Genomic DNA, 26,786 nt, shown 5'->3' on the forward strand with positions numbered 1-26,786 from the left:
AGGCACACTGCTGGTCACAGGCCTTCAGTTTGAAAAACAACCCTCCACAACTACCTTCTATCTTCTGTCATCAAGCCAATTTTGTATCCAATTGGCTACCTCACCCTGGATCCCGTGAGATTTAACCTTATGCAACAACTTATCATGCGGTACCTTGTCAAAGGCCTTGCTAACGTCCATGTAGACAACATTAACTGCACTGCCCTCATCTACCTTCTTGGCTACCTCTTCAAAAAACTCAATCAAATTTGTGAGACATGATTTTTCACTCACAAAGCCATGCTGACTGTCCCTAATCAGTCCTTGCTTCTCTAAATGCCTGTAGACCCTGTCTCTCAGAATACCTTCTAACAACTTACAGATGTTAGGCTCACCGGCCTGTAGTTCCAGGCTTTTCCCTGCAGCCCTTCTTAAACAAAGGCACAACATTTGCCGCCCTCCAATCTTCAGACACCTCACCTGTGGCTGTCGATGATGCAAACATCTCTGCTAGGGGACCCACAATTTCCTCCCTAGCCTCCCACAGCATCCCGGGATGCACTTCATCAGGTCCCGGAGATTTATCTACCTTGATGTGCTTTAAGACTTCCAGCACTTCCTTTTCTGTAATATGTACACTCCTCAAGACATCATTATTTATTTCCCCAAGTTCCCTAACATCAATGCCTTTCTCAACAGTAAATAATGATGAGAAATATTCACTTAGGATCTCACCCATCTCTTGCGGATCCGCACATAGATGACCTTGTTGATCCTTAAGAGGCCTACTCTCTCCCTAATTACTCTTTTGCCCTCGGATTCTAGTCTCTCCTGCTAATGGAAACATCTTCCCTATGTCCATCTATCCAGACCTTTCAGTGTCTGTAAGCTTGTATGAGATACTCCCTCATCCTTCTAAACTCCATAGACCCAGAGTCCTACATCAAGCTTTTCATTCCCAGGATCATTCTCATGAACCCCCTCTGGATCCTCGCCAAGGCCAGCACATCCTTCCTTAGATACAGGACCCAAAATTGCTCACAATATACCAAATGTGCCTCAATTTTGTGCTTGATCTGGGGTTATATGAACACAACATTCTGACACAGAGCAGGAGCGTGCACAATTAAGCCACAGGAGCCAGTTTCTTATATCCAGACTGCTTCTTACACTTCACCAAACTCTCTGGAGCCAGCTGTAGCTGGGATTAAATACAGAACCTTGCCCCCTTTAAACTGCCACTGCAATGCAGATTAAGGAATTAACTGCAGCGGATTCCATGTTTCAATTTCCCACACATCTAACCCTTCAGGCCTCCCTGACTAAAATTACCAACTTAACACCACATCACAGGCAGTTTTGTACTGTGCGCAGATCTACGAAGATCTGAGGTGAGACTCCAAGATTCATTTATGATGATAACCTGGAAGACAGCTGAAAGGAGAAACAACTTTCAGACCCACAGAACAAGATGCTAACAGGCCATGCACTGTTTGAGCAGTTCCATTTCTCTCTATCTAAGCTCCGACAGATCTTTGTTGTGGATTATGTTTAAAATTGGAGCTGATCAATATTTTTCCACACATCTGCTGCTCTATTCCATCACTTTATTTGTTTTGGCCAAGAAACAACAGGTTTGGCTTTGCTATAGTTCAGGCCTGTGTGATAACAGTGCCAAGCGATAGCTGATCCCGTCGGCCTGTATCACGTAACCAACTCAGTTCGGGTTGGTGCCAGTCTGTCTCCAACATTAACTCCTAACAAATTGATTTTTAAATAATTACAATTACAGATGGCTTTTTGCAACAATCCCATTTGTGTGTGGGATCCAATTCTGGGCATATAATGCATAAAAGACACGGGAAGAATTTCTCATCAAAAACAGCTTGGATATAACAATCTTCCTCAGCCATGTGCTCCCAAGCACTTCACGAAAGCAGCTCTCAATTGCTACCTACTGAATCCTCCATCCAACATCTGTTAATGGAATCTTCAAAAGCTAGTAAGGCTATCACAAAACATGGGATGGAATTCATGAATCCAATGGAATGGATGCCCCTCACAAAAAGGTGTGAACCAAGCCAATGGAATATACATATCGATGTCCCTTTCAATCCCCAGGTGCAGCCAAAGAGGAAGCCAAGCGGGAGGCATCAGGATTCTTCCCCCACAGCACAGCCCTGAGTGTCCCAGGGCTTCTCCAAGGTGCAGTGGGAACAGGCTATTTGTTGAGAGTGAAATGCCACAGGGAGGGGAGCATGTTTCCCGGCATCCTGGTTGAGGTTTCCCATGATGGCGGAGAGTTGGAGCTGGCAGAAACAGGGCAATGGGGCCAACGATAATGTTGGGGATTGACTTGTTGCTGCTGCCACTGTGGCCAATGCTAATCTTCCCTGGGCTTATGGCTGGCTATTCAGGGGCCACTGAGAGTCAGAAGATAGACCTCATTTAAATTAATCTCGGTGCACATAGGACATTGTTTGCCACTTTAGGAGCGGAGTGGACAAAATGCATATTGTGTTTATTTCGTGGAGTTCTGATGAAACATTGGCCCTAATCTCCTGGTCTCCAGGTCAGAGATGGGATGTACGTTAAGAGATTCTTATCAGGACGCTGTGAAAGTCCTGACACACAGTCGTATGCAGAAATTGCCTGGGAAGTTTAAACATGTATGGGCTAATTTCCACTCCCCGGGACCCTGTGCAAACATCTGGCCTTTAGCTCAAGATGGAGACTTACCTGCATACATACACTGGAAACGTTACACAGTTTAACTTAATAGTCTTCTTTTGTATGGCTTTAGGAGGAGAAGCTTTCATCACAGGTTTAAGGTCAAATTCCCCAACGAGTCCAGTACCTTACTGGAGTGTAGGTGTAATTCCAGGATGTTGCCCTCAAATTAGAGTCAGGGGCAAGATGTTATTATGTGCTCCGTGGATTGTTCAGGTTCTCCACAGCCACACCAAGTGAAGTTTTGACGTGCCCCTTGTACATTAGGTGGGCACATTGGCCATGTTCAGTCTGCATTCTATTAAGGATTGCCCACATGCTCTGGGAGAGATTGAAGCCTGGTTGTTGTGATGTTTGGTGAGAGATAGAGACAATGGCTGGGATTTCCCAGAGCTCCCCCTCCATCAAGTGAGTACCACAACTGATGGCACTTGACCACCCACCCATTCATTTACCCATTCACCAAAGATCTTCAAAACCTTGCCCGAATGCATCAGCTACTATCAGAAAAAGGGGGCATGTCTTCTGCCCCCCCCCCCCTCCACCATCCTCCAATTCTCACCATTCTCCCCAGCTCTCCTACTCTCGCTGGGCTCACCTTGGGGAGGCTGTGCTGATCTATTTCTGCTCCAGCTAGGATTGGAAGATACGGCTGGAATGGAGTCGTCGAATCATTGGCTTGGAGAAGACCACGTGGACATTGCTAGTGCACCCTGCTGCTGACTGGAATTTCTAGCCCATGATCTGGGTTTTTCTCTTCATAGATCCTGAATGATTTACTGAATGTTTCCAATAATTTTATTTTTTATTTCAAATTTGTTTTGCATTTGTTTCATTTTTTGAGGTTGAGGGGAGCAGGAATGTATGCTGGGGACCCACAAAAATCAGCCTGGGCCATTACTAATCAAGGTTCCCTCCCTTATCCCCTGATCTGAATGCTTGCTCCGCCTCTGCCCTCCAACCCCACCCCCTACACCCCCCCAGCTTCCCCACTCATGTGGTTGTCCTCTTGCAATCCAGAGCTGGTGAGGTAATGTTAATGAGACCTGCCCTCAAAATTAGACCCCCCCCCCCCAACCACGCTGTGGTGCCCCAAAATAACCTCTTGTTGGGGCTTGCTCAAAGATCATAAGCCATCCTCCCTCCATTATAATATACTATGAAGGATAGCAGCATGACATCAGTAGAAGGGAAGTGTGTCAGTCTTAGTTTCACTTTTGCTTTTGAGCAGAGCACACACACACAGCTGTATAATTGTTCTCATGTGCCTAGTCTAAATAAATGAACCCACACTGTGTTTATCCAATTCTTTATGGGTGATTGCTGTCTTTATGTGATTATAAAAACACAACACCCCACACCCCCAAAGATTATTGGAGCCACAATCAGAGAGAAGATTGTAATTTAATTCCACCCTAGCCCCCCTCCCCACCACTCTGGTTGGGTCAGGATCAGCAGCAGGAGTGCAGAAAGGTTGTGCAAACAGTCCATGGCCAGGAACATTGAATGTACCCCTACCCTCACTGGGGCAACTCACCTTTGAGGCTCAGAGAATATCCTCAGTCATATCTGACTGCACCATAGGCAATGGAGTGCTTGCAGTCATGGGGAACTGGTAACATGAGAATGTAAATCAGTGCCAAATGTTCAATGCTGAGTTTCAGTGAAGCTCTCCTGTACCTTTCCCATACTGATTGAGCTGACCATTTTGTGTATAAACCCTTTCAGTAGAAGGCTTATCCCCAGCCTTTGTTATTTCAAACCAGACATTTGATTGTGCTGCCCTGGATTTGTTAACAGCACTGTGGCAAAGCAACCAGAATCACATTGAAAAAAAGACAGCTACTGAAAATGGAATAGTTATGTTGAAAATGCTATGGGTGTGCATTCCAGCAATTCCTGCAGTTTCATAAGTCTCGCCTCCTTGGAAACAAAAACTAATCAAATGAACAACTTCCATGAGTGCAGAACTTAAATTGTGGTAATTTGGGGTTTGAATAAAAAACACACATTTAATTTCATACAGAGTGATAAAGGGCCAAGTATCACATATGACAGGACTATATAGGTGGAAATGGAAATGGGGATTTGGAAACATAGAATAGAATCCTACAGTGCAGAAGAAGGCCATTCTGCCCATCAAGTCTGCACTGACCACAGTCCCACCCAGACGCTATTCCCATAACCCCATTCATTTATCCTAGCTAGTCCTCCTGACACTAAGGGGCAATTTAGCGTGGCTAATCCACCTAGCCTACACATCTTTGGACTACGGGAGGAAACCGGAGGAAACCCACACAGACACGGGGAGAATGTGCAAACTCCACACAGACAGTGACCCAAGCTGGGAATTGAACCTGGGTCCCTGGCGTTGTGAGGCAGCAGGGCTAACCACTGTGCCACCATGACAACACTAGTAGGTTATTCTGCCCTTTGAGCCTGCTCCTCCATTCATGATCACGGCTGATCCTCAATCTCAACACCATACTTCAGCACTCTCTACTTACCCCTTAACACCTCTAGTGTCTAGAAATCTATCGATTTCCTTCTTAAATATATTCAGTGAGGTGGCCTCCTCTGGTCGAGAATTCCACAGGTTCATCCGCCTCCGAAAGAAGAGGTTTTCTTCTCATCTCAGTCCTGAATGGCCTTCTCCATATCCCGAGACTGTGACCACTTATTCTCGACCCCCTAGCCAGAAGAAACATCATTTCTGCATCCAGTCTGTCCAGCCCTGTCAGAATGTTATACATTTCAATGAGACCCCTCTCAGGAAGTTGAACAGAGAGACACCTAGAGCAATCGCTCACAATTGGTCTCCAGTCCAGGTTAATGCCACGACTGTAAATAGGAACCTCCAGTGGCCTTTTTAACCTCCCAAGTGTTTGATACTTTGGAGCTAACGTTAGGAGGTCGCTCTATAAACACAGACCCAAGAATTTACTTATTTTCCCTTCTCCTTGTAGTTCCAAATTCCAAAATGTACACTGTTGGTTCTATAAACCCAATCCTGGTGTGTGGTCGGGAGGGTGAGGAAGCCTTCATGATGTGTTCTTGTGTAAATCTATTGTCTGTGTCAGAAACAGGTACTAGAATGGCATTCAGTGTGCTAAACCAGGAACTAAATCAAATCCCTGACACTCACTGCTGGCTTAACCTTCCCTGTGATGTTGGTTTCATATCTTCACAGGTTTCACTTGGAGAATAGGGGAATGAGTCGCAGGCTGATTAACATCCGCAACATGAACTCTGTGCATAGGTGTGGTCCTCTTTCCACAATTGGGTGATTACGTTTTATTAAGGTGGGAAGGTTTTATGGGCTCCTACAATGGTAAGTGGGGCCACCAGCTCCAAGTAGTCCCACTGGATGGCAACCCAGAATTCAGGGATTCGACAGCCTGGAAGAGAGTTTTAATCCTGAGCCTTCTGAATTAGTAGCTGGAATATTATTATTTGGAATGGGGAGGGGAGGTAATGGAGGGTCAACAACCAATGGTCATAGTCCATATTAGGACCAAGGATACATCAATGACACATCAAGGACATTCCGCAGGCAGGTTTTAGGGAACTGGGAAGGAGACTAGCAAACCGGACCTCAAAGGTAGTAATCTCAGATTACTCCAGGTGCTACGTGCCAAACAGACTACAGAAACAGGAGGATAATGCAGATGAATATGCGATTGGAGGGATGGTGCAGGAGAAAGGACTTTAAATTCCATGGGCAATGGGACCAGTTCTAGGGAAGATGGGATCTGTACAGGCTGGATGGGTTGTTCTTCAAAATGGGCTGTGACCAATGTCCTTGCAGGGTTGCTTTAGTAGTATAAAAAGTGTTCCCAGCAGCACTAGCCCAGTGGGATGGGGGCGAACCAGGATGTAGCAGTAGGGTGGAGAAACAAAAGGTGCACACAGGGATTGGGAGAGAAAGACAACATTAAAAAAAACAATATTCCAATATTTGAAGGGATAAGTGTAAGAGGGATGCAATAAGGTCTAACTTTCTCCAATCTAAAAGCACAAAAAGGGGATAACAACGTTGGTGAGCTTCAAACATTGACAACAGTTGTGGGGTGTTGGTTACAATTCAGTCAGCCTGAAGTCTTCATAGGCATACGTAGGTTAATGGTAGGATTTTATTGACTCTTGGAACTATTTACAAGCATACAGTGAAGGGTACAAACTAGGAGGTGTCTCCATGCTTGCTGCTACACATGGCTCTGTCCAACACTTGACTGACCCTATTGCAGCTCATGTGCTTTCTTACATCGCTGTGAATGGTACTGTACTCAGTCCCACATTAACCCTGTATGTGCCAGATCCTTGTACTACAACAACCACATGTACAGTACATTGTTGTGGCAATTAGAGACCTGGCTCAAAAAAAGATTAACTTGCATTAAGTTGATCTTTCTCTACATCCTATCTATGACTGTAACACTACATTCCGCACTCTCTCCTTTCCTTCTCTATGAACGGTATGCTTTGTCTGTATAGCACGCAAGAAACAATACTTTTCACTGTATACTAATACATGTGGCAATAATAAATCAAATCAAATCAAAAAAGGTCAGAACTGAATCCTAGAACAAAGAACGGTATAGCATAGGAACAGGGCCTTCAGCCCACCAAGTCTGTGCCAACACAGATGTCTCTCTAACCTAATATTTTATTGTCTCTACATGGTCCATGTCCCTCTATTTCCTGCCTATTCATGTATCTATCCAGATGCCTCTTGAACGTAGTTACAGAATCTGCTTCCACCACCTCCTCCGGCAACGCGTTCCAAGCATTCACCACCCTCTGTATGAAAGACTTGCCCCTTACATCTCTTTCAAACTTTTCCCCTCTCACTTTCAACCTATGTTCCCAAGTAATTGATCCTTTGACTCTGGGAAAAACCCTATCCAAGCCTGTCATAATCTTGTAAACCTTTAACAGATCCCCCCTCAACCTCCGACGCTCCAATGAAAACAATCCAAGTTTGTTCAATCTTTCTTTATCGTTCACATCCTCCAAACCAGGCAACATCCTGGTAAATCTCTTCTATACCCTTTCCAATGCATCAACATCCTTCCGGTAATGTGGCAATCAGAATTGTACACAATTCCTGGTCGACATTCCTGGTTTCAAAATGTTCATGTAAAATAGGGAAGGAAAGGATGGGAGGCACGGGTACCAGTACGGAGTGAGAATATTACAGTGCTGGAGTGAGAATATTATAATGCTGGAGTGAGAATATTACAGTGCTGGAGTGAGAATATTACAGTGCTGGAGTGAGAATATTATAGTGCTGGAGTGAGAATATTACAGTGCTGGAGTGAGAATATTACAGTGCTGGAGTAAGAGGATAGAACCTTAGAAAAATTACAGCACCAAAAGAGACCATTCAGCCCATTGTGTTAGGGACAGCAAAAAATTAAAATATATAACTAGCTGTCCAATCTAGTCTCACCTTGCAGTATCTAGTCCATAGCCCTGCAAGTTGCAGCACTTCAGGTGCGGATCCAGCTACTTTTAACTGAGTTTAGGGTTTCTGTCTCCCAATAAACCAGGCAGCAAATTCCAGACATCCACCACCCTCTGGGTGAAGAAGTTTTTCTTCATGTCTCCTCTAATCCTTCTACCAAGCACCTTAAATCTCTACCCCTTGGTAATTGAGGTTTATGCCTGGGACACAGGGCATCCCTATCTACTCTACCTAGGCCCCAAATAATCTTGTACACTTCAGTAAGGTCACCCCTTAGTTCTAAGGAAAACAATACCAGCCTATCCCCAATCTTAATAAAAGCAAATTACTGTGGATGCTGGAATCTGAAACCAAAAGAGAAAATGCTGGAAAATCTCAGCAAGTCTGGCAGCATCTGTAAGGAGAGAAAAGAGCTGATGTTTCGAGTCCAGATGACCCTTTGTCAAAGGGTCCAATCCAATCCAAGGATCCTAACCAATCTTTCCTCTGAGCTGCAATTTTCAAGCCCTGCCAACATTCTTGTAAACCAGAACAAATATGTCCTTCCTGCAATGTGGCAACCAGGACTGTACACAAACTCCAGCTGTGGCCCAGCCAGTGTTTTATACAGTTCCATCATTCCATCCTGCTTTTGTGTTTTAGATTTCATCCAATAATGGGAAACATTCCACATGTGTCCCTTACCATCTTATCCACCTTTCCTGTCATCTTCAGGGACCTATGGACATTCACTCCAAGATCCCTTACTTCTCCTCCTCTCACAATATCCTCCCATTTTATTGTGTATTCCCAAGCTTTGTCTGTCCTCCCTAAATGGATCACCTTACACTTTTCTGGATTGAATTCTATTTGCCACTTTCCCACCCACTCAACAAACCATTGATATCATTCTGGACACAAGAACTATTCTCGCTGTCCTCAATGGTCAATAACAGGATTCTAAGTTAAGAAACAACAGAAATTCGATTGCACTCCTGGGGTGTATTTTATGGACCAGCTAGTTACAAAGATGCAGAGGAGCAAATTTACAAGGAAATTATAGGGAGGTGCAAAAAGTGTGGTGCTTTAAGGGGAATTTACACCATTACTATCCCAGTTTATATTAGGTTATTTAAAGGGAAGAGAGGAGGAAGAGCTTTTGAAATGTGGTCAGGACAAATTTTAGTATGGTTCCAGCCCAATGAAAAAGGAGGCTGAATGAGATTTTGGGGAATGAAGTTGGATAACTGGATCAAGTAGAAGTAAGGAAACATTTTGGGAAGTGATCAGTGCCCCAACTAGGAAAAGGGACAAGGAACAATCTGGAGTGAACATACTTAAAATTGGAGGAGCGCCAATTTCAGTGGGGTACAAACAGATGTGGCCCAGGTAAATTAGAATCAAAGATTGACTGGCAATACCGTAACATGAAGGTGGTTCGGGTACAGGTGGGATACATTCCCAGGAGGAATAAAAGACAACCAAAGTCAAAGCTCCCTGGCTAACAAGAGATAGAATATGATGCAGTGGAAAAAAAGAGTGTATACAACAGATTTCAGATTGATTACTTTGGTCCTTAATCAAATCCAGCCTTTTTACTATCCTTGTTACACCCAAGTTCAAAAAAAGGTGTACATTAAACCCAGCAACCACAGACCAACCAGTTTAATGCTAGCGGCGGGAAAGCTTGTCAAAATGATAATTAGGAGGCTATTTTTTTAAAAATGCTTTAATTCATTCATGAGACATGGATGTCGCTGGCTGGCCAGCATTTATTGCCCATCCCTAGCTGTCCTTAGAGGACAGTTGAGAGTCAACCACATTGCTGTGGCTCTGGAGTCACATGTAGGACAGACCAGGTAAGGACGGCAGATTTCCTTCCCTAAAGGACATTAGTGAACCAGATGTAAATCAGATGGGTTTTTCTGACAATCAACAATGGTATCATGGTCTTCAGTAGTAGATTCTTAATTCCAGATATTTCTTCTATTGAATTCAAATTCTGCTGTGGCAGGATTCGAACCTGGCATCCTCAGAACAGTAGCTGAGTTTGTGGATTAATAGTCTAGCAGTAATACCACTAGGCCATTGACAGTCACAAGGACAGATGCAGATTAATGAAAGAAAGACACAGATTTGTTAAGAGGCAAATCATGTTCAATAATTTGATTGAGTCTTTTGGTGAAATAACAGAAATGGTTGATGAGAGTAATGTGATTGATGGGGTGAATATGGGATTTTAAAAAGTATTTAAACTACCACATAACAACTTGTTAGCAAAGTCGAAGACCATGGAATGAAAGGGACACCTCAGCAAGAAAGTGACAGAAAACAGGGATCAATGATGAATGGTTGTTTTCCAGAATTGAGAAGGGTATATGGTGGGATTCCCCAGGGGTCAAAACTAGAACCACTAATTTTCTTAATATATATTTAGGATCTTGGTTTGTTTGCACGTAGCATAATCTTAAAATTGGCAGGTAATACAGAACTTGGAAGGGTTGTGAACAGTGGATAGTGAGAGACTTCAAGAACACATGGATAGGCTGGTGGAAGAGGTGGACAGGTGACAGATGCAATTTAATGCAGAGAAGTGTGTAGTGATAGATTTTGGTAGGAGGCACAAGGAGAGGCAATATAAACTATAGGTACAATTCTAATGAGGATGCAGAAACAGAGAGGCCAGAGGGTATTATATATGTACATAAATCATTGAGGATGGCAGGGCAGAATGAGAAAAAGGTATATGTTATCCTAAGCTTTATAAATAGAGGTATAGAGTACAAGAGTAACCAAGTTAAGATTAATCTTTATAAAACACTAGTTCAGCCTCAGCTTGTGTCCATTTCTGGGTACTTCACTTTAGGAAGGATTAGGAGTGGGTCCAGAAGACACTTATGAGAATGGTTCCAGGGATGATAGTCTTCAGTTCCGTGGCTAGATTAGAAAAATTGGGGATATTCTTCTTAGAGAAAAGGTTAGAAGTTTGAAATAGGTGTTCAGAATCATGAGGGGTCTGCACAGAACAGGGAGAGCCAACAGCTACAATTGGTAGAGGCGTTGAGACCCAGACAATACTGATATAAGTTGAATGACAAAAAAGAGTCAATAGCAACACGAGGGCGTGGTTAGGCTCTGGAATGTTCTAGAGTGGAGGCAATTTCAATCATGGCTTTCAAAGGGAATAAAGACCTGAAGGGAAAAAAAAAAGATGTAGGGCTTTAGGGAAAGGTAGGCGAGTGGGACTAATTGAGTTACTCCTGCAGAGAAACAGCACAGATGCAATGGGCTGAATGATCTTTTGTGCTGTAACATTCTATGATGCAGTGATTCACTTCCCTTTTTGTGCTGTAACGTGTAAATCAAATTGTTAAATGGATTGCATTCTGCTTTATCTGAAGGGATGATTTTCATGGCTGGATCTGGCATGAAACTCCAATAGTTGCTGCAAAACTGTGGGAGAATGTTCATTCAGACTCACGGAACAGGGACAGATCCTATCATTTATTTCACAAATCTGCAGAAGGTTATGTACTGACATCAATTAAGGGTTGCAGGCACGCTTCAGTGAGTTCCCGTGTGCTGATGTGACTGGAGTGCATCCTCTTGACTTTATAAAGAAACTCTAGTGTGCCTCCTGAGCTCTACAAAAGAGTCCCTTAAATACAGATGACTAACAAAGCACGTGAACCAAATAGGCCATCATACTGAAGTCATTAAGGTGAAGTATTTTACAATCTGAGTACTTATGTATAGAGCTTCATCCTGCTTTAACAATCAAGGCTTAAAACCCCCCTTGGTGGGATTGTCATGTCAACAGTGATATGTGGACACTGCAAGGAGTTATTGTACACTCAACTCAGACAAAAGATGTCTTTCAGTCTTTGCTTTCATTGCTATAGAAAATCAATTGCACTGTTTCCCTTTACTTGCCTGCTTCTTAATATATAACTTGTAGCATTGTTCCTGGCTCCAGCTATTGGTTAACCTCTGCAATAAAATGCTTTCTCATGCCTCTCCTAATCTGGCCCTTCATTACCATGGATTTGCTCTACTTCTCTGGTTATCCAAAATATTACTTCAGATTTCTTTCCATGTGTATGCTTCTCCTCTCTAAAGGACTATTTGGTATTTTTTATTGAAGCACAGCTCTTCCCTCTGACACTGGCAATCCTCTTGGTTACCACGTATCCTCCCTCTTATATTATGACAATTAGAACCATGCACAGTACCTCAAGGAAGAACTGACTAGGGCACTGAACATCAGTATAAATTTTGGGGATTTCAACACTACTGATTTGGTAAAATTCTCTGCATCATTTGTTTAGTTTGGTGGTAGGTGCTGAGTCCACTAAGGGGAAATCATGTGTAAATATCTTGGAGTTTTTTGGAGATGAAACAGAAAGGATTGATGAAGGTAATGCTGTTGATATGGTGTACATGGACTTTCAGAAGGCATTTGATACAGTGCCACACAACAGACGTGAGAAAAGCTATGGCTCATGGAATAAAAGGGACAGTAGCAACTTGGATACAAAATTGGCTGAATAATAGGAAGCAGAGAGCAATGGTCAATGGATATTTTTCAGGATGGAGAAAGGTTTGTAGTGATGTTCCCTAGGTATTGGGACCCTTGCTTTTCTTGATATATATTAATGATCTAAGTCTTGGTGTACAGGGGACAATTTTAAAGTTTACGGATGACACAAAACCTGGAAGTATTGTAAGCTGTGAAGAGGACAGCGTAGAATGTCAAAAGGACATAGACTAGTTGGTGTAGTGAGAAGATAGGTGACAGATGAAGTTCATTGTGGAGATGTGAGGTGATGCATTTTAATAGGAAGAATATGGAGAAACAATATAAGATAAGAAGTAAAGTTCTTAAAGGGGTGCAGGAGCAGAAAGACCTGGGTGTATATGTGCATAGGTCATTGAAAGTGGCAGGGCAGATGGAGAGCTCTGTTAATAAAGCATATAGCATTCTGGGATTTATTAATAGTGACATAGACTACAAGAGCAAGGTGGTTATGGTGAATTTATACACAACACTATTTCAACCTCAGCTGGAGTATTGTGTATAGGTTCTGGGTGCCACACTATAGAAAGGATGTGAACCCTTTGGAGAGAGTGCAGAAGAGGCTTACAAGAATGGTTTCAGGGATGAGAAACTTCAGTTATATGGATAGAGTGAAGAGGTTGGAACTGCTCTGGTTGGCGAGACAAAGGCTAAGAAGAGAGAGGGGGCTGGACAGAGTAGATATAGGGAGAAACTATCCCTGCTCAAAAAAGAATCAAGAATGAGAGGTACAGATTGAAAATGATTTGCAAAAAATACAATTGTGATGTGAGAAAAACTGTTCACGCAACGAGTGATTTGGGTCTGGAATGCACAGCCTGGAAGGCAGGTTCAATCGAGGCATTAAGAGGGTATCAAATGATTATTTAATTAGAAACACAGGACTGTAACTTACGCAGAGTGGTAATCACTGTCTGATTGCCATTTTTGGCAGACTTATCCTCGCTGTAATTACGCAGCTCCTGCCTCACTCAACCTTCCACACTCAGGCTGGGTGAGACAGGAGCTGAGCAGCATGACCCCGGCAGCAACAGTGCAGAATAATTGGGGCACAGAAGGTAAGTCACTCCCCCCTTTCATGGCAGTAACTACCATAGAGGGGATGTTTAAAGGGATAAGGAAGCAGGTAAGTTTTACTGATAAGTGAGGAAAGTGGGGTGGGGGAGAGAATGGTGCGAATGGGAGGGGTGAATGGTGGGGGGAGGGGTATGTCCTGGAACAGGAGGGGGTCCTGGAGCGGAGGGGGTCCTGGAGCAGAGTGGGGAGTCATACTAGAGCTTGAGAAGAGGTGAGGGTGGGTGTGACTGGAGTTGGGGGGGGGTGGGGGGTGGGTGGGGGTCATGGCTTGAGTGAAGAGGTGTGGGGGGGGCGTGGCGAGGCTCAGTTGCGTGTTTAACTCTGGAGTTAGAAGGGATTTTTCTCTTCTTCTACCTTCTTCAGACTAACAATCAGGGTAAAAACTGGCATCCGAAGTTAGAGAGTTAAATCACTTCTGTCAGACGGTTCCCAGCTCAACGCAATTGTCCAGAGGAAGTTAGCATTTCTGGGCAACTGTCAGGTAAACCCTGATGTGGGAACTTTCTGGAGGGGTTTCCCCAGCACAATGGGGTACCCCCTAATGTGATGCTGGGGGACACAGAGTTATGGGCTAATGTGCAGTGTATGGGGATAAGGCAGGGGAATGGCACTAAGTCATAATGCTCATTTGGAGAGCTAGTGCAGATACAATAGTCCAGATGGCCTCCTTTAACGTCATAACAATTCTGTGATTCTGTGACCTCTCAATTAGATCTTTTTAAACTTCCTGCTTGCCAAATTTTATCTCACCAACCAAATACGCCTGTCTCTCTTACTTCCAAATATGCCGTGCACTTTTCCATACAAAACTTCATTGACATCTCCTTGCACAATCTTGAGAGTCCCTGGTCACTGTGGCTCCATTAGGACTTCAACTCCATTGCCCGGAAATTCATTGCTCCAGATTATTTATACTTACCTGGGACAGGAAGTATGCAGCACGGATGCCATGAGCACTAAGATTGGAAAGTTCCTCACAGTTGCTCCCATTCTGCTGCTATAACTTCACTAGAAGTACAGCAGAAATCCCATTTACTCAAAAGAGAGCAAAGTCATCCACTCATTTTTGGTATCATCCTTGTAAACCTTCTTGGCACCTTCTCTAGTGCCTCGATATCCTTTTTATAAGATGGCGACTAGGATTACACACAGTTCTCTTAATTGTATTCTTTCAGTTGAAGAATCTGGGAGCTGGAGGCCAGCACGCTGCTGCCACGGGAAGCGTGGGAATTACAACCATCCGAAAAAGATCTTTCAATATTAATATAAATAACCCACAAATCCCAGCATTTTATATCCTCAGCCTTTTGAGAAAGAGAGTTTCAAAGACCCATGATCCTCATGGCCGGGGTGGGGGGGCTGCCTCCTGGGAGGCGATCGGCACTGCCGGACAGTGGGGTGGGGGGAAACTATTTGGGGGGTACGGGGCTGGAGATCAGGGCAGGCCAGGAGGGGGCTGGGGTCAGGGCTGCCCCGGGAATGATTGGGAGGAGGCTGCAATCGGGGGTGGTGGGGTTGGGGGGCAGCACAGCGATGGTCCCGGGCTGGCCAGCAATCGAGCTAGCCAGCAAACGGGGGGCTGATAGTTTGGATGGCCCACTGGTTTCAGCCTCCCGAGAAGGAATAGGCCCCATCCCCTGAAATCTAGTGACATTCATGCTGGAGGCCTCTGCATTGCACAGAGTGTGAACTCCCACTGAAAAAAACGTGAATTACTCCAGTTTTCCCACGAATTCAACACTTAGAATTTTTTTTTGAAGAATTCTGGCCTATATGTTTTTTCTTTTCCTTTGATACTATTTTTAATTTTTTTGGGTCAACCACAGATGATGGATCCTCCCCTTGGAATTTTTCTTTCTTATTGGAATGTAGTTATTTTATGTATTCTGAAATATTCCCTTAAATGACTGCCACTGATTCTCTATTGGCCTATCTCTTAACCTAATTTGCCAGTTCATTTTAGCTAGCTCTGATTTCATGCCCTCATAGTTGCCCTTTAAGCTTAAATACTAGTCTTCGACCCATTCCTCTTGAGGGACTGAATAGCCTCTTCTTGTTCCTATATTTCTAATGAATGTACCTCAACACCATACCACGTGGTCTAAGTATTTAGGTGAGGCAAAGCTATAATGTTCCTTGAAAACCGCTCTGTAAAACAAGTATTCTATTTTCAAATCCCTGACATTGGCACATTCAGTTAACTGTGTGCAGAATGTAGCAACTGAGGGGCTTCTGATTCAACCCACTTTATAAATCCTTTAGTTGCAATTAAGGATAGTCCTTTCCTTTTGAAAGTTGGCCTGGTGAAAGGTTGTACTGGCCTCACTGTTAAGGAAACACATTGCGGTATTTAGAACCGAGATGACATTAAAATCTATCCAGAGCTGCAATTGTCAAGTAAATAAATCTGACTGTCAATGGCCTAGTTAAACGAATATGATTCGATGCTCCATTTTAGTTGCAGGAGGCAAGATGACAGAACACAGTCTCATTTATCAAGTATATATTTTCCTCCGATCACATTCAATCTGCTACACTGCCCAGACTGTTTCATTTCCCAGGAAATATTCTGTAAGGTTCCTGCTTCAGAGATAAGCTGAATAAAAATGCTCGGATCATTTATTAACTTTAACATTCCACACCACTCATTCTCCATTCATGCCTTCCTTGTCATAGCAATTCCCTGCTCCCAGCAGTAAAGGAATTACCAGCTGATAAATTCAACACAAAGCTAAATGTTGCAATGTTGATGGAGAGACCCGGGCACCAGTCCATGCCAGCCTGAGACACAGCCAAACCAGGCTTCGGGCCTGATTCGAATGCTGCCCTGAGCTGTGAGTTTGAAATGGGCACCTCATTACCAACTTAGGGGCGATAAGACATTGTCCATCTCTTATACAAAGGGCTATAGATCAGGCCCGAGGGTGGGAAGAAGGTCAAAAGCCTTGGCAGAGAGTCATTCGATAATGAATTCCAACAGTTGTAAATCACAGTGCTGTCATAAAATCACAAAATTAAAACAAAGAGAAAGGCCCGAATTTATACTGCTTTGCATCACAAAACACCTTACAACCAATGAAGTGCTTTTTGGATTGTAATCACCGTGGTGATGACAGAAGATTAACCTCACCAGTGAGTGCCACATGATAATACATTGCATCTGGGGGTGTTGAAGTCGGCATAAAATGACTGAAAATGAATTTTCCAATGTCTATAATACCATATATGCTGTATCAACTAGGGTGATTCAAGGCAATGGCTCACCACCAAGACAATTAGGGATATGCAAAAATGCTGGCCTTGATAGCAACCACCACATCCCATAGGAGAATTATAAAACCTTCCACCAATTTATCCACCACTTCCCTTCAAGGTTCAGATGTATTGTGGCCTTATGATGTTGGTACTCCCACTGAACTTAGACAATTCACCACTGACCAAGGATGTTCTGGGCCTGTCTGCCTTAGCGCCGCACAGTGCTATGAGCAGAGAAGAACCTGCTTTCTCTCACTCTAACTGAACAGGATTTGAATGCCAGATTTGGTTCCACTTTGTTTTTCCAGCACTTGTGTGGTTTACAGACATAACAAGTAATGTGCTTTTGGCTTCAATCATACTCCATCTTTAAGGATCGTTGCAGAAAGACAGAACACAGGTACATAGCAGAAAAGCTAATGAGTAAACCACATTTCTTTCTTGGGGCCCATATTATAGACCTCACAAGACGATTACACTATAGAAGGCTACTAATGGCAGAAAGACTGCTGCATTTTGATTTTGTCCCTGGAGGTGAGGTGAATATTCATCTCGAGACCAAGGGTTTACATGCAGCATCTTTCTATGTGCGATGTAACATTCACCACTGCATATTTCATGCCCCACAAGTGTCAGCGGAACTTGTAGCATCTGAGTCTCAGTAGGTCTGCCTGTGTTTAGACTGCTCAGTGTATAAACAAACTTTCTTTAGATCTACTAGGTGAAAAGGAACTCACATTTATATAGTGCCTTTCACCACCTCAGGAGATTCCAAAGAACCTTAGAGCCACAGAAATACTTTTGAATTTACTCACTGGGAGGAATTTTAACTGGAAGTGAATGGGTTTTTTGAGGGAGCCAGCTGATAAATGGGTCGAAACTGTCAGTGTATTGGAGAGCTAACAGCAATCCAAGGTGCATTGACCCGAACATGTGCCAGAGTGTGGCGGCTATGGAAATTTCACAGTAACTTCATTGCAGTGTTAATGTAAGCCTTACTTGTGACTAATAAATAAACTTAAACTTAAACGACTGTTGTCTTTAAGCTCTGGTTGGACTTTAACCTGGTGTTGTGAGACTTCTTACTCTCTTTAAGCTCAGCATCATCTGCTGTGTGTTGGGGAGCCCCTATGTTACAGGCAGGTTGGCAAATACAATCAGTAAAGATCTCATAATCAGCTACTTTAGCTGGAATATTTATAATTTAACAGTATGTACACGGGTTTCCCCAGCTTTGAGAGACTCAGATAAATCAAGGAGAGAGGACAGCAGAATTTGAGGGAGCTGGCCAACATGTGGCAGGTAAGAATTCCATTAAATATTGAAACCTGAAACCTGCTTCCTTGCCGAAAGGTTTTTTCTCACGGGACATTTATTAAATGTTCACAACACTTGTTTTAAGAAAAAGTGGTTTCACTACTTTTGGAGATAGTTTTCTACTACTTTGGATTTTTGTGCCTTTGATCCACATTTGCTAGCTCTCTAACCATCAGTTCATCATGGAAGCCACTTAAGCGGTGTTAGCTTAGATTTGAACAAGATCAACAATGGCTTGCATTCATAACTAACATGCATTACATGTGGTATCAAACAAAGCATGACACCGAGACCCATAAAGAAATATTGAGCCAGAGGGGCAAAGGCTTGGTCAAAGAGCTAGGTGTGAAAGAATACCTCAAAAAGAGGAAAAAGGGGGTAGAGAGGGAGAGGGGTTTGGGTAAGATCTTAGCATCTGAAGACATGGCTGCCAATAGTGCAGCAATCAATGTCAGGAATGTTCAAAGGTGAGAATTGGCAGGACATAGGAATTTTGGGAGGCTTCAAATTCTATTCTTGAGGTAGAGATAGGGAGAGATGAGGCCATGAAGAAATTTGAAAACAATGGAGAGAGCTAGGCGTTGCTTTATTAGGAGCCCAGGCAGATCGGTGAACACAGAAGTGATGGGTGAATGGAATTTGGTGCAAGTTAGGACACAGTTGGCACACTTTTGGATCACCTCAAGTTTTTGGGAGGGTAGAAAATGGGAAATGGGACACCAGCTAGGAATGCATTAGAAAAGTCAATTATCATGGTAAACAAGGCAGAGATGAGATTTTCAATAGCTAGTAAGCTGAGACAGAGTTGAGCAACGTTAGGGAGGTGGAAATAGGGCCGTCCAAGTGTGGGTGTGGATATGTGGTCGGTAACTCATATTGGGATGAAATACACTAATAATCTTTGACCAGGAACCAGTACAGTAAGGAAAATTTGTAATTTCTTATGGTCTGTGGAATCACTCATTGTTGTTTGAAGAAGAGTTTGCATCAATTGTAATTTTCTTCAAGAAATACTCACCATGTGACCTGGCAACCATTAATCTAGAATCAGTACCAACAGGAAGGAAGTTAATAAAGAAGCCATGTGGCTGACAGACAGAAAGGAGAGCTACAAGCAGAGGAGCTGGAGGGTGAAGGCCCAGAGGCAGACATGACACAATTCTTGAAGAGAAGCAGCAAAATGCTCTGAGGAAGTGGCTAGTTTTTATGCTGGGGAAAAAAAAAATCACCCCATCACTCTTCTATACTTGAGTGGAAACAAACCCAGTCTGTCTAACCGTCCCTCATAAAACAGCCTGGTTACCAGATCAGGCTCAAAGGGCCAAATGGCCTACTCCTACTCCCATTGATTTCCTGTTGTGTTTACTACATTAGCATTTGACTGTCGTGCCTGAGATAATCATTGTCTTCTGCTCTTTGGAGTATCCTGAAGTTGTGAAGGGTAGAAAGCAAGTCTTTCTTTCTTCACTGTTTATATAACAGCCGCATTGCATTATAGCAAGCTCACACAAGCAATTCGGTAATGAAGAGATGACGTCAATTTTGTTGATTATGGAATAAGTATTAACCAGGAGAGAGCAGAAATGCTGCCTTAATTGGTACTACATGGATCTTTTACATCCATTTGAAGGGACAGGCAGGGCCTCTATTTAATGGTAGAAGTCGAGCACTTTAGTGCAGTGCTATCAGGGATTGTCACAATTTGTATTGGGAAGGTTGTGAAACAGGAGCAGAGTGACAGAATTGTGTATGTACACAATATAGGAACTCAAGATCCACGGTCCTAACTTTGGCATCTACTGAAGCTCACATTAAGATACTTCCTTGTAATCCTCTCCCATCTACAGTACCTACGGTACATACAGCCAGTATAATGAATCAAGCCATGTAACCATTGCTCAAATGACAAGATCTTAGTCTTATCCTCCCATTATCTGTGAGAAGGGAAACAATCCAGGAGTTGGTTTACCATGTTGATGACACTCGACTGGTGAATTCAGAACTTTAATCAAACAGTACTATTCATTGCACCAGTGCACTGACTAGGCAACATGTAATTGTGATTCAATGAGGCTTTCAGAATGCTGACGAATAATACTTCCTGTCATGCTGAAGTCAAACCACTAGAGCAAAATTTTACCCAAGGCTGGGCAATGATCCAAAGCAAAGTGCTGCCTGCCTCACAAAGGCATCCTCAGGAATATCCAATTATTATTTCATGTCTGAGTACTGCATCCTCAATAGTGCACCAATTATCCTCAATAATACTTTACCATGTCTGGATATTCTCAGTCACATCTTGTTATCCTCAATCATGCTAATAGTTTGCCAAATATGTCCAGAAATCCTTAGTCACGTCAGGATTTCCTCAACTATCGTTGACCTCAATTATATTCCGTTATTCTCAGTCATGTATGGCTATCCTTACTCATGTCTCATTATCCTCACAAGTGTTCAATTATCTAATTCAAAACCTGTTATTCCCAGTCAAGCTTAGTTGGCTCAATTGTGTCCTCATATCCTCAACCCTGTTGGGATACCCTTGGTGTTGTGGCATCTTTGGTCATGACTGTTATATTCCAGCAAGCCAACAGGCCAAGGATATAACTGGCCAATCTGTTACACAATTGTGTAAGCATTTATCCTCACAGTTACAGATTACAAACTTCCTAACCCAGAATTACAGTCTGAATCTACTTAACATGTTGTGGGTTCACTGATTGAGACTAGGCATAGGAGATCAGTTATACATAAGTATAAAGCTTGAAGGCATCTGTGCCTTCTTTTGGTTTACCAAATAAACTAAATCAACAAATGGAAGGATAAATTAAAATGCTGCTCCTTAAAGGGATACTGCATCAAAGTAATCTCAAAGGAAACTACAAAACAAAATGTGATTCAAAGGATCGATAAAACACCCCAGTCCCTGCGGTGCCCACTGGGCACGGAAGGCCTCGATGGTGCTGGCAGACACTGCATACTCCCCTTCCAGGGACACCTGACAGCAAACGTAGCTGCGAAAGAGAGGCTGACAGTCTCCTCTTCCACGACCCCCTTGATTGTTCACTGCCTGTACCTGTTAATGTCCAACATGGCTCCAAGTCTACTTAAAGAGCACAAGTGAAACCCCAATTAATGCTCACCACTTGCCTACAATCAAATACAATCAATTAAGATTCCCTTCTCTTTAAATAAAAATTAGAATTCAAATATATACAACCAAAAGTTTATAACAAATTAAGTCAAAGGGTGGATTTCCTGGCTACACACACCCCAAAACCGGAATATCCCACCTGAGGTCAACAGACCTTTGCATGGTATGATGCCTGTTATGATTCCCGTGGCGGGCGGGACGGGAAAATTCTGCCCAAAAACTTTTAATTTCTATAGGCATTACATTGAAGGACACTCCCGCACCCTCACAGTTCCTTTGTGAAAGAGACAATTGATGATTTGCATCCACACATTTAACATCAGAGATTTCCTTTCTCTTCAGCATTTGTTTCCAGCCAGGAAGATCAATCTGTATCCTTTCCCCCACTCACTTTTCATAGTTGGATATTATCCATATAAAATTCAATAGGAATACTATCCTTAGTACTCCCTGCTGGACCCCCACTCAGCCACCCTCCCCCCCAACAGAACTCCACTCAGGCTTCCCTTCAGGCTCCTGGCAGTGCCAATGGTACACTGCCCCCGGCACCCTGGACCCTGAGGGGAAGGTGTCAAGAAGGCAAGAAGGTTGATCAAGTGCCCATGTGTGCGCTGCCAGGTTGCAGAGGGAGGTTCTCTCAAGGATCCTGGGAGTCAGATGGGCTCAGGCTAGGGGCAAAGGGTTGACCTCAACACTTTCTCAAGCAGTTCAAATGACCAAATTAAGTTCGATATAACATCAGCTTTCTGAGAGGGGCTAGTACAATTGACTGGGGTGGGAATAAAACTCCAAAAAGGATTGTTGATTTAAAATTATTTCAGACCTACTGGCCGGGATTTTACTGCCACAAAAAGGATTGTAAAATGGCATTCTCCGGGCAGAGTCTTACGAGCTTCGAGTAGGGGGGGTCGTAAAGTACCGGACACTCTGTTTAATATCTAAACCAATATCTCGAAACGTCCCAGTTTTGAATTCCACTCTAATCTTAACACATTTCACAAATACTGCAGTGCCACCCCATATGAAATTATGAACATGCATCAATGAAGATGCCCAAAGTCTTTCTTCATGATACCAATAGAACACTATGGGATCTGCTTCTAGTTGAACAAACTACTTCTGCACAACACATCGCACCGAAAAAATAACAAACCCTATAAGCATCATTCAGACCATAGGCACAGCCATATAGTTTCCCTAGTTTTCCTTCTGCATTTCCTACATCTTTAGAGAGTTTCAGAAATACTCCTCTACAAAAAATATTGCTTATGTTTATAAATCTATATTCCCGTGTACTTGCAGTCTTTAAAACCAAAAATATTTTTCAAAGTTACTTTTCTAGCTGTGCGAGAATCCACGAACATCTCTGAAAGATCGATTCACTCTTTGAAACCCATAGCACCTAGCCTTGCTTTTGCATGCCCCATTGGTAAGGACGTTCCATTATAAATTTATCTATGACAAAAGTAAGCTTCCCCTTATTTGGTATCTCAGAGTTAACTCCAAACTCTCTAACTTTATAATTCCCTTTGTTTTGCTTTATCCCCAAAGTTATTAGCGGCCACCAAAACATCCCAATCATGAGGACTTCTGTGCGGAACTATTTTTTTGTGGCCTTCACTTCACTCTCTAATTTATTCAGGAGTTCCTCAGGGTAGTGTCCTAGGTCCAATCATCTTCAACTGTTTTATCAATGACCTTCCCTCCATCTTAAGATCAGAAATGAGGATGTTCGCTGATGACTGTACAACGTCCAGAACTATTTATGACTCCTCAGGTATTGAAGCATCCATGTCCAAATGCAGCAAGACCTGGAGAATATCTAGGCTTGGGCTGGCTAGTGGCAAGTGACATTCATGCCACAAGTGCCAAGCAATGATCATCCCCAACAAGAGAGAAACTAACCATCAACCCATGACATTCAATGACCTGACCATTGCCAAATCTGCTACTATCAACATTCTGGGGTTGCCATTTGACCAGAAACTGAACTGGACCAGCCATGTAAATACTAACTCACACCTTGACTTCCCAAAGCCTGTCCACCATCTACAAGGCAATAGTGAGGAGTGTGATGGAATACTCTCCAATTGCCTGGATGAGTGTGACTCCAGCAGCATTCAAGAAGTTCAACACCATCCAGGACAAAGCAACCTGCTTTGCTGGCACTCCATCCACTCCCTCAACCACTGATACACAATGACAGCGGTGTGTATGATCTACAGAATTCACTGAAGTATTTCACCACGACTACTTCAACAGCACCTTCTAAATCCATGACCTCTAGAAGGACAAGGGCAGCAGGTGCATGGGAAAGCCATCACCTGCAAGCTCCCGTCCAAGCCCACATACCATCCTGACTTGAACCATATTGCCACTCCTTCAGTGTCACCCAGTCAAGATCCTGGAACTCCCTTTCCAGCAGCATTTTTCACACCTAAACTGTAAGGCCTGCAGCAATTTAGGAAGGCAGGCCATCATCACATACTCAAAGGCAACAAACTCTGGCCAAGCTAGCAACACCCACATCCCATGAATGAATAAATAAAAGTAAAACAAGCTATGACCTCCATTTGGCCTCATGTCTATCAGGCCCACTGTGAATGATCACCCCTTGCACTAAGTGTCTTTTCCTGACATGCGATATCAGACACAAGATTCACTCCTGGATCCACTATTTGCTGTGTGCTTTCTTACTATTCACTCTTTCACCCCATTCTGTCAATCAATGGACCTCAATTGGCCCTCATCCCAAACTTTCAACCAATATTTAAATTTGCTAGTAGCTTTGGTCAAAATTCTCCATTCACTAGGCACCTGAAATGTACATCACCCAAGTACCATCTAACCATTACAATCTATTATCTTACCAGCGCTTCTCCATTCCCTTTGCCACTTTATAATGATACATTAAAAAATTCCCAAATTAAATTCCATCTCAGATGGTCAAAAACAATGCCTCATAGTTCTGAATTTTGAATCCTCAGGCTTGATGAAAACAGATCTCCCTGCCTGTGTAGCATTCAAACATGCTGTAGAAATGACATTATCTAGTGCTTTGTAGAGTAAAAGGCCTATGACAAAGCACAGAAGACAATTCAGGATTGATAGGTACTTTCAATCACTTGGCTGAAATTCTTTGCATGAACCACTCGTGCCAGGGCAGTTGTCAACTTGCCATCTAGTTGATTAGCTAAAATACATGCAGCATTTCATTAAGCACCACATGAAAGTCCTTCCACCAGTGCACAGTGAAAGAAATCAGATGCACTCATCATGGCAATGATGTTCATGTTTTCAAGCACGTCTCTGAAATGGTCTTTGCAAATTCCCTTGCATTAACACTCAGAATTTTGCTGGTACCCCAAGTTCAATCCCTTTCTATTCCATAATACCCCTTTGTTTTTACCAAGAAAGTATTGTAAAAAGACTAAAAAGAATGAAAATATTTCTGGCTTTGTCCCATAGCCACTACCACATTAGTCATGTATGAATGAGACTTAGAATAAGAGATAGCAGAATCCTCTGATATTTTTTACAGAGGTCACACTTCTCCCTAATTCTCATGTACATTTCATCAACCATATCTGCATCGTTTCAACAACTAGATTGAGTAATTGTCTACATAATTTTAAGATCATTTGCTTTCCCCCCACTGCGCCCCTCCCACTCTGATGCTAATCACCAAATGCCATTCATTCTTGTCTAACAGTAATGAGAAACATGAGGTTTCACTAAGGGATGCAGTAATGTCCAGACTGGATAATCTACAGATTCACTCACTTTCCAAAAATAATTCCCTTATCATGCTCCACATCAAGTTTCATTTGTGCCTTTTTCCATAGAAGATTTACTCAATAGTATAGGTATCTACACATTACAGACTATGTACTTCAGTACTTACAAAATGGCTGATTCAAGCTAACTTGTATAGAATATAAACTCTATAGTAGCCTCAGTGTGTCATCATCACCAAACTTAAAGCAAGTAGTACTCTCCTCATGACTTAGTGAATCAAGGTAACATTTTGACCATTTAATCCATTTACTATTGAAGTGCTAAGCACAATCTAGCAATGCACATAGCTATATCCATAGTCAAAACATATTAAATTATTAAAACTCCTTGTGACCAGTGTAATCTGTTTGGATTCGTCATTCATAGAAATCATAGAAACCCTACAGTACAGAAAGAGGCCATTCGGCCCATCGAGTCTGCACCGACCACAATCCCACCCAGGCCCTACCCCCAGATCCCTACATATTTTCCCCGCTAATCCCTCTAATCTACGCACCCCAGGACACTATTTTCATCCACTTTGTCATGCATTATTGAGGACCCTGTCTCTTTACTTTGGGCAGTTCATTGCATTATGATATTAACAAGGCATAACTGAAGCACTTATTAATTGTTCCCTGGATATTCCTGGAATTAATCCATTTGTTATTGCTGTTCCAACTCTGTCTTCTGCTATAATAGCCAAACCTGCTAAAGATGCATTTATCGTCTCATTCTGCCTATCTTTAAACCTTCCATTCTACTGACACCTGTTCCCACGATATCTGGACTAGTTTAAAATCTGGCTATCATTGGGTCCTCTATTCATAGCATCATTGCAGAATCTCCATTCATTCCACAAAAGCAATGATTGTTTTTATTTTTTCAAGGTAGCAGACACCTGCTTCAAGAAGAGAACCAAACACCAATTAGAACTGAGAATTTATCCAACTGAGGCATTTTAACATAATCCAGCAATTTGAACACAAGTACTGATTCCCAAAAATAATCTTCCATACAAATCTGTTAAATTCCACAACATATTCTTCCATGGAATAATTATCTATTTTCCAAAATTTATCAAAGTCCAACCATGCCTCATTGACATTTAATGTGACTTTTTAAAAATAAATTTCAACCAGGATCTCTGATAAAAAGTCTAACCTGTCATCATTGTCCAATTGATGGACGTCAAATTCACCAAATACCTCACTTTTGATTTTACTTCTTGTAGGAAGCAACAATCCCAAAGTTATACCTTGTTTCCACCTTGGTAGAGATGTACCTTGTGTCCACATATCTTACTTCACTCTTCAGCTGGTCATATGACATGCATTCAGAACATAGGAGGGTAATCATAGCTTGACAATTTTGTTTTCTAACATTGCTGATAGGATAATAGTTCACAATCTTTTTAAAAATTATATAAGCTGCATTCATTGCTACCATTTTATTATCCAGAAAGGCAGCTAGTA

This window comes from Mustelus asterias, chromosome 3 (assembly GCF_964213995.1).
Source record: "Mustelus asterias chromosome 3, sMusAst1.hap1.1, whole genome shotgun sequence".
NCBI lineage: Eukaryota > Metazoa > Chordata > Chondrichthyes > Carcharhiniformes > Triakidae > Mustelus > Mustelus asterias.